General features: G+C 41.3%; 1 pseudogene; it reads right to left on the bottom strand.

Annotated features, from left to right (window-relative positions):
- Positions 1 to 7,528: 7,528 nt before the first annotated feature.
- Positions 7,529 to 8,443, bottom strand: LOC102868500 (annotated as a pseudogene).
- Positions 8,444 to 10,016: the final 1,573 nt, after the last annotated feature.

Below are 10,016 nucleotides of genomic sequence, written 5' to 3' on the forward strand. Positions count from 1 at the left end.
ATATAGATATAGATATATATATATATCTACCTACCTACCTACCTACTTACCTACCTACCTACCTATCTACATGTGCAAACCTGTTCTTATGTACTGCCAAGTTGGCTGCTACTCATAGGGGAGCTACAAACAATGTGTCTGGACATTTTCCTATCTCCAAAATGTTCTAGCACATTTGCAGCCACTGTATCAATCCAGATATAGATATAGATAGATAAATATAGGTATATAAATAAAATCCAGGTAAAATAAGATAATATTGAAATGGTGGATATATGAATATTGAAATGGTTGTTGTAATGTGCTGTCAATTCAACTCCAGTGTACAACAGATCCTATGTACAACAGCTCTGAACCCTGCTCTATTCTGAGCCAATTTCATCATCTCTGACACACCTATCCTCATCACCCCAATCACTGAGTACGTTCATTTCACCTGTGCTCTTCTTTTCTTATGCTGTTTCTCCACACTTCCAAGCATGATATCCCTTTCCAAGGACTGGTCTCTCTTTGCAACATGCCCAAAGTATGTGAGATAGAGCTTCAAAAGACTTGCCTCCAAGGAGCAGCCTGATTTCATCCTCTCCAGGATGAACCTGTTTGTTCTCTTAGCAGTCCATGGTATATTTAGCACTCTTTTTAAGCTCCACAACTCAAAGATATCAATTCTTTTTCTATCATCCTTAGTCATTTTCCAGTTCTCTAATGCATAGCAAGTAGTTGTAAAGACTATGGCCTGGATCAAGTGCACCTTAGTCTTTATACTGACATTATTGTTCTTCACAACTCTTGAGAGGTCCCTGACAACATATTTTCCCCAATGCAATTCATTTTTTATTTCCTTGCTGCTGGTACCAAGTGTTGATTGTAGAGCCAAGCAAGCAAACCCTGATAACAATCTCTATCTTTTCTTTGTCTATTATGAAGCTTTAAATTGACCCAGTGGTGTCAATCTTTGTTTTCTTTTTTTTTCATTTTATTATTTTTACTTTATTTTACAGTAAGATTTCCACAGACTTCATGACCACAAAGTACTTTGTGTGTATATAATGGTAAATAGCCCTAGTGTAGCACAGTATAGCATAGCATGGGGTAATAGGTCAGGCCACTCTAAATGAAAGTTTGATAGTTTGAAATCACCAGCTACTTGGAGGCAGAAAAATGAGACGTCTTCTTTTGTTGAGGTTGTTAGCCTTGAAAACCGGGCTTTTTCTGAGTTGGAATGATTTGGTTTGACTTTTTGTTTTTCAACTATTGAGTAAAAGTTCTTCCATGTAAGTCTTGCCATTGCAACAGGTGAGTCAGCTGAGTCATTCCATCCCAAATCTTTTACTTTGGCAATGGCCATGATGAAAGTTCTAATATGGCATATCCTCAGAAACAAATAAGATATCACAGGACAAACTATTTTGGAAAAGTATGCAGTGCTACAGGAATGGAGAACAGCTTGACCAAGATTTTTATTGTTTGATGGTGCTTTGTTTTCATTTCCATTGGCCTCTGAGCTGTAGAACATCCATTTTTCTGAAGTGATGGAAAGAACACCAGTATAAGCCACTGGAATGAGTTGAATGAGAGTGAGTTACTCAACTCCTAATTTTATTTAACTTTAGTTAATATCAGGAAGCAGGAGTGTCATCTACTTCCTAAACATCATGCCTCAGGAACCTCTATGAACTTTGATAAATGCTAATATTTGTAGATGAGTTTCAGGCCTTTTGTTCACAGGGTTGTTATGAACGATACTCAACTTGAAGGTAATCAACAACAAAAACAATATTAAGAGCCTTTAGGGCATATTAAGTATTAAAATACTAATGAAAAACTCAACTGTTCCCTCCGAATCAACTGTTCTCCTTTCTTGGCTATGCTACAGACAACATCACCTGAAACATTATAATTGCTTGTTAGTAAGTTAATATATCCTCTGGACTAGATTCCCCCCAGAAGAATTTTATTCAAGTTGATAAATGCTTATTTTATGTGAGTTACTGAAGAAATCTGAGGGAAGTAAGAATGAATAACATCTTCCCTTCTCTTAAGAACCCAAGTTAGAAAAGGAAAGGAAATATTAAAGTATATCTTTGTTTTCTATACAATTTATGCTAATATAGAGACCTAGGAAAATGACATAATAATGAATAACATCTTCTGGGAGTGAAAGAATAGAAGGATAAATAAGAAGTCTCTGAACAAAAAGAAATTTTCTGTATTTTGATAAAGTTTATGTCTTTCACTGTTTTTTTTTTTGAAGCTTTTTATGAAGCTTTAAATTGACCCAGTGGTGTCAATCTTTGTTTTCTTGACATTGAAATTCAGCCCATATTGAATGCTGCAGTTTTAACCTTCTGCAGCAAATGCCCCAGGTCCTCAGTTTCAGCAAGCAAGGCTGTGTCATTTGCATGACACATAACTCCAATCATGATGCCACATTCTTTCTCATAGAACCCAGCCTCTCAGATAATCTGACCTGCATATATATTGAAAAAGTATGGAGACAGAATGCATCCCTGGTGTATGACTTTCCTAATTTTGAACCATATAGTGTTTCCTTGCTCTGTTCTAATGAATTTCTCCTGGTCCAAGTATGTTGTTTTTTTGGTTATGTGCCGTCGAGTCACTTGCGACTCACAGCTGACCCTATGTACAGCCCTAAACTCTGCTCTGTCCTGCTTCAATTGCATGGCCTCTGACACACCCATCCCGATTACCCCAGTCACTAAATCAATCAACCTCATAGAGGGTCTTCCCCTCTTGCACCGTCCCTCCACCCTCCCAAGCATCATGTCCCTCTCCAAGGAGCAGTCTCTCCTTACTATATGTCCAAAGTATGTCAGATGAAGCCCCAGAATCCTTGCCTCCAAGGAGCAGCCTGGTTTAACCCTCTCCTGGATGAATCTGTTTGTTTGCTTGGCAGTCCATGGTACATGCAATGCTCTTCTCCAGCACCACAGCTCAAAGACATTAATTCTCATTCTATCCTCCCTAGTTATCGTCAAACTCTCTGATGCATAACAAGTGATTGCAAAGACCATGGCCTGTATCAGATGCACCTTAGTTTCCAGAGTGACACCATTGCTCTTCAGTACTTTGGAGAGGCCCTAACAACAGGCTTTCCTATTGTAATTAGTCTTTTCATTCCCTGGCTGCTGGTGCCAAGAGTGTTGACTGTGGAGCCAAGCAAACTAAAACTGTGAACAATCTCAATCTCTTCACCATCCATCCTGGTGCTGCCAGTTGGTCCAGTGGTGAGAATCTTTGTCTTCTTGACATTGAGCCTGAATCCATATTGAAGGCTACAGCCTTGACCCTCTGCAGTAAATACTTCAGGTCCTCCTCAGTTTCAGCAAGCAGGGTTGTGTCATCTGCATAACGCAGATTGTTGATCCATCTTCCATCAATCCTGACCCCACATATCTCCTCATAGAGCTCAGCCTCCTGGATGATCTGTTCTGCATACTGGTTGAAAAGGTATGGAGATAGGATGCATCCCTGGTGTATGCCCTTCCCAATTTTGAACCATGCAGTGTTTCTTTGTTCTTTTCTGAAAACTGCCTGTTGGTCCAAGTATAAGTTTCTCATTAGCATGATCAAGTGTTCTGGGATTCTCATTCTTCTCAGAGTCAGCCACAGTTTGTTATGATCCAGACAGTCAAACGCCTTTGCATAGTCAATGAAACTCAGATATATATTCCTCTGGTATTCCCTGCTTTCAGCTAGGATCCATCTGAGCTACATTATCCCTGGTACCATTGCCCCTTCTAAGGCCAGCCTGGACTTCTGACAGTTCTCTGCTGATGGGCTGTTCCAGTCATTTTTGGATAATCTTCAATAGAATCTTGCTTTCATATCAAATGTATGATATTGTTCTATAGTTTCCACACTCTGTTGGGTCACTCTGCTTTGGGATGGAAACAAATGTATATCTCTTCCAGTCAGTTCGCCAAGTGGTTGTTTTCCAGATTTCTTGGCACAACTTGGTGAGTATGTCCAGTGCAGAATCTGTTAGCTGAAATTGGTTAATTGGTATACCATCTGTTCCTGGGGCCTTATTTTTTGCTATTTCCTTCAAAGCAGCCTAAACTTACTCCAACTACTCATATGCAAATTCAAGTTGAAGCTGATGACAATTAAACCGAATCCACAGGAACCAAAATATGACTTTGAGTCTATCCCACCTGAATTTCAGAACCATCTCAGGAATAGGTTTGAGGTCTTTAACACTAATGATCGAAGACCAGATGAGTTGTTGGAGGATATCAAGGGTATCATCCAGAAAGAGTGCAAACAATCATTGCAAAGACAGAAGAGGAAGAAAAGACGAATATGGATGTCAGAAGAGACTCTGAATATTGCACTGAAGCACAGAGAAGCCAAAGCAAAAGGAAGAATTCAAGATACTAAAGAGCTGAACAGAAGATTTCAAAAGGCAGCACGGGATGACAAAGTAAAATATTATAATTAAATGTGCAGGGAGTTGGAGTCAGAAAACCAAAAGGGCTGAACTCGTTCAGCATTTCTTAAGCTCAAGGAACTGAAGAGCAAATTCAAACCTAGAGTTGCTATAATCAAGGATGCTTTAGGCAGAATATTAAATGATCCAGGAAGTGTTAGAAGAAGATGGAAAGAATATACTGAGTCACTGTATTGAAAGGAACTGGCAGACACAGAAGAATTTCATGAATCAACATATAAGCAAGAGCCTATGGTAATGAAGGACAATAATATCTAATCATATATTCCTCCTTAAACAGTTCTCTCCCTCATCTGTTTCAATGCAGTATACACTTTTTTATCCCTTCCAGTATTCCGCTAATTCCAAAGTCAGTCCTGCTTTACAACAGTGGCACTAAGCAGCATTTATTTCACTTAGCGTAATGTTCTCTAGGATCACCCATTTTGAATAATATTGCATGAGTTCCTTGCTCTTCAATGCAGCAGAGTATTCCATTGTGTGAATATACCACAGCTTCTCTATCCATTCATTTGCTGATGGGCACTTGTGTTCATTACAACTCATCACTATTGTGAAAAAAACTGCAGTAAATATGGGTAAGCATAGATCTGCTTGGATGACAGTTCTGGTTTCTTTAGGCTATATTACCAATAGTGGAATTGCTGGGTCAAACGGTATTTCTATTTCCAACTTCTTGAGAAAGTGCCATGCTGCCTTCCATCGTGGTTGAACCACTTTATATTCCCAAAAACAGTGAATAAGGGTTTCAGTGATGTTTGCTGTTTTGTTAAATTTTGCTATTCTTACTAGGGTGGGAAGATATCTCATAATTGTTTTAATTTGCATTTCTCTTAGAGCTAGGAATTTTGAACATTTCTTTATGTGTTTGTTCACCATCTGAATGTCTTCTTTGGTGAAGTGTCTGTTCATATCCTATGACCAATTTTCAATTGGGTGTTTACCTTTATCTTGTTGTGGTGCTCAAGTATTTTATAAATTCTAAATCCCTTATCAGACATGTCTTTAAAAACTATTTTCTCCCAGTCTTTGGCTTCCCTGTTGGAGGAGTTTTTGGATGTGTATAGGAATTTGATTCTTAGAAGACGCCATTCATCTATTTTATCTTCCCCTGGTTGTAGATTTTTCAGGATACTTGAAAGACTCTTATGTTGTAGATTAGGGCTACTAGAGTTCTTCCAAGCTTTTCTTTAATGAAGTTCATAGTCCTTGGTTTTAGTCCTAGGTCCATGACCCACTTTGAGTCGGTTTTTGTATATGGAGTGAGGTGTGGATGTTGCTTGAGTCTTCTGGAGATATTTTTCCAATTTTTCTAACACCATTTGTTAAAAAGGCTGTTGTTGTTGTTTTGTGCCTTCGAGTCGTTTGCGACTCATAGCGACCCTATGCACAACCGCCCTAAACCCTGCTCTATCCTGCGCCAACCGCACTGCCTCTGACACACCCATCCCGATTACCCCAGTCACCAAATCAAACCATCTCATAGGGGTCTTCCCCTCCTGCGCCGTCCCTCCACCCTCCCAAGCATGATGTCCCTCTCCAAGGACCCATCCCTCCTGGCAACATGTCCAAAGTATGTCAAAGTGTAGTTTCCCCCTTTAACCGGTTTCATCTCCTTGTCAAAAATCAGTTGATCATTGGTAAATGGTCATTTCCGGGTTCTCAATTTTATTTCATTCGTCTATGTGTCTGTTATTGTATCAGTACCACGCTGTCTTAACCACCCCGGCAGTGTAGTAGGATTTGAAATCAGGGAGTGAGGTGCCGCCTACCTTTTTTCTATTTTTAAGGAGTGATTTGCTTATTCAGAACTTCATTCCATTCCAAATGAAACTGGAGATTACCTTTTCCATCTTGTTGAAGAATGGGATTGGTATTCGTACTGGGATTGCATTGAACGTGTAAATTGCCTTTCGTAGTTTTGGCGTTTTCACAATATTGAGTCTTCCTATCCATGAGCAAGGGATATTCTTCACTTCTCCAGGTCTCTTTTGTTTCTTGTAATAATGTTTGTTTGTTGTATAATTTTTTTTGTTTGTTATTTTCTTTGAATAGATCCTTTGTGCTTCTGGTTAGATTTACTCCCAGGTACTTAACCTTGTAATTAGCTATTGTGAAGGATACTGTTTTTCTTAGCTCCAGCACTGTATTCCTATGTCACTGTAAAGAAATCAAGTTTATTTTTGTATGTTGATCTTGAATCCTGCCACTTTGCTGAATTGGTCAACTATGCCCAGTAGTTTTCTTGCTGAATCTTCAGGGTTTTCTAAGTATACTATTATATCATTCGCATAGAGAGGTAATTTTACCTCCTCTTTGCCCATTTGGATATCTCTTATTTCCTTCTTTTGCTTTATTGCTATAGCTAAGACTTACAATACAATATTGAATAGAAGAGGTTATAGTGGGTATCCTTGCCTAGTTCCTGTTCTCAAAGGGAATGCCATTGAGAACAATGTTGGCTATTGGGTCTGTGTATATATTTTTTACCAGAAATTCCCCTCTAATCCTGTTTTGTTACGTGTTTTAATCAGGAAAGGGAGTTGGATTTTGTCAAAGGCCTTTTGTGCATCAATTGAAAGGATCATGTGGTTCTTGTTATTTGCTTTATTTATTTATTTATCTATCTATTTTATTCATTTATTTGGCGCTTCCTGTTTATTGGTCTGGCTGGTCCCTACTTAAGAGATGATGGGGGGCTGACCTGGCAGGAGTGGGGGCGCTGACGAAGGCAGGCACGCACCACAGGTGGGCGGGGTGCACACACCTTCGCACAGGTGGGCGGGAGGAGTCATGATTCTGTAAATGAATACTGGACACACGAGGAGGGGTGCCGTGCGCCCTCTGGACTGAGGTCCCCGGGAACCGTCCACTACTGGATGCATGTGCAGTGCTGGTGGGCGGTGGTCTGAGGTGGTCAAGCCATGGGCCCGGTAGTCCTGACAGATAGGGAAGTACTGGAGGACAGTGGTCCACATGGAAAGGGGGTCGGTCCACACGGAGGGGTGGCTGGTGGTCTACACGGAGGGGGAGGGTCACCCTTCAGCAGCGGCCCTAAATGACCTTCTTGAGCTCATCGATGACCAGCACGAGGACCCCACCCATTCCCCGCAGCACGCTGGACTAGGCTCCCTTGAAGAAGGCCTTGCCGCCCTCGTCCTTCAAGATCTTACGCCAGCAGTTAATTGTCCCCATGTACATGATGTCCGCTCCTTTCCGGCCAGACTGCATTATCATCCTTCTCCTTACGGTGTCGAATGGGTAGGATACCACTCCGGCCACCCCGGTGACCATCTGCACAATCATCCAGGTGACCACGATGTACGTGCCCTTGGGGTCTGGGAGCATACCTATGGCCGTGTGCTAGAAGCTGAAGTAGGCGGCCCAGTACATGATGATGCCCTGCATGGAAATGTTGAAGCCCTGGTGGAGGCCGCGGATGCCGGCCGACTTGCTGATCTTGACCAGGCGGTCCTCCAGGCCCTTGAACTCGCGCTCCATGCCCGACTTGCCCACATCAGCGGTCAGCCGCGTCCGGTGAAGTCCAGCGGGTAGACGAAGCAGAGTGAGGTGGCCCCGGCTGCTGCCCGAGGCCAGGTTGCCAGCGAAGTAGCGCCAGAACTGGGTGTGCTTGTCCATCCCGCCCAGGAACACCTGCTTGTACTTGTCCTTGAAGGCGAAGTTGAGGGCCTGGGTGGGGAAGTAGATGTTGTCCAGGTTGCCTCTCCAGAAGGACAGCATGCCCTACTCCCCGGGGATGTGCACGATGCAGTCCACGATGCCCTTGTACTGCTTGTCCACCGCAATCTGCTTGCTGGTGTGCTGGACCTGCAGCAGCAGCTTGACCCCCTCGATAGGGGCAAGGGCCGTCTTAGAGACAGCAGTGGCGATGCCCCCCCCCCCCCCAGCCAGCTTGGCGAATGAGATGGCCTGTTCCGTCATGGTGGAGGAGAGAGCTGCAGAGCTGGCTGACAGCCAGGACTGGGTGCTCGAAGGCCAGGAAGGAAAGCACTGCTGGCTCCACCACACTGCCACCAGGACCGAAAGTTATTTGCTTTATTAATGTGATGTATTACATTGGTTGGTTTTCTTAGATTGAACCATCCTTGCATACCTGACTTTGCAATCAAGGATATGTTTGCTTCATAGAATGAGTCTGGGAGAATTCAGTCTTTTTCTATTTTCTGAAATATTTAAGGAGGAATTAGTGACAGTTCTTCTCTGAATCTTTGATAAAATTCACTTATATAACCATCTGGTCTAGGACTTTTTTCAACTGAAAGTTGTTTTATTATCTTTTCAATCCCTTCTTTTGTAATGAGTCTGTTCAGGTGTCCAATTTCTGTTTGTGTCAGTTTTGGTAGGTTGTGAATTGTTAAGTATTTGTTCATTTCCTCTAGATTTTCATATTTGATGTTGAGCTTCAATACATGTAGGAGGCTGCAGTCCTTGACCTTCTGCAGCAAGCTCTTCAGGTCCTCCTCAGTTTCAGCAAGCAGGGTTGTGTCATCTACATAACACAGAGTGTTGATGATTCTTCCACCAATCCTGATGCCACATTCCTCTTTGTATAGCCCAGCGTCTCTGGATAATCTGTTCTGCATACAGATTGAAAAGGTATGGAGACAGAATACATCCATTAGCCTATAAATATCTATGAGATCAAGTTTGTTTATTGTAGGTTTAATTCTTCAGCATCTTTGTTGAATTTCTTTCTGGTCATTCTATCTTTTCTTGAGAGTGGTGTATTGAAGTCTCCAACTACTACAGTAGTGTTGTTTATTTCCTTTTTCAGTTTTATTAACGTTTTATATATTTTGCTGGTATTTTATTTGGTACATAGCTATTTATTATTGCTGTGTCTTCTTGTTCTATTAACCCTTTAAACATTATGTAGTGACCTTCATTGTCCTCAGTGATTGCTTTTTGCATAGAGATTTACTTTGTCAGAGATTAATATCACTACTCCTGCTTTTTTCTGGTTGCCATTAGCTTGGTGTGTTTTTCCCCCAACCTTTCATTTTTAGTCTTTATCTTCACTTTTAAGGTGTGTCTCTTGTAGCCAGTATATTGATGGATTTTACTTTTTTTTTTTATCCAATGTGCTGCTCCTTTTCTTTTCAGTGGTACATTTAAACCGTTTAAATTCAGTGTGATTATTGAGAGACAAGGTTTTATTGCTATCAATTAGTTGAGTTCTTTTTGGTGTCATTGCTAGTTACTTTGGCCCATACTGCTTTCTGTCACACCTCTGTAAGAAACCACGTCTCTCAATATTTTCTGCAATGTTAGTCTTATTTGACTAACTCCCTTAGGTTCTGTTTTTCTGGAAATGTCTTGATCTCTCCTTCATATTTGATGGACAATTTTGTTTGGTATGGTATTGTTTTGCATTCCAGTCACCCATTATTATCAATGCATCTTGGTTGCATGTTCGATCAATCTCCGGTTGTAAAAGTTGGTAAAAATCTTCTATCTCCTCTTCCTTGGCTCTGGTTGTTGGTGCATATATTTGAATGATAGTGGTATTCACTGGACTTCC

This window comes from Elephantulus edwardii, unplaced genomic scaffold, assembly GCF_000299155.1.
Source record: "Elephantulus edwardii isolate Elephantulus edwardi_28Jun2011 unplaced genomic scaffold, EleEdw1.0 scaffold00299, whole genome shotgun sequence".
In the NCBI taxonomy this organism is placed as follows: Eukaryota; Metazoa; Chordata; class Mammalia; order Macroscelidea; family Macroscelididae; genus Elephantulus; species Elephantulus edwardii.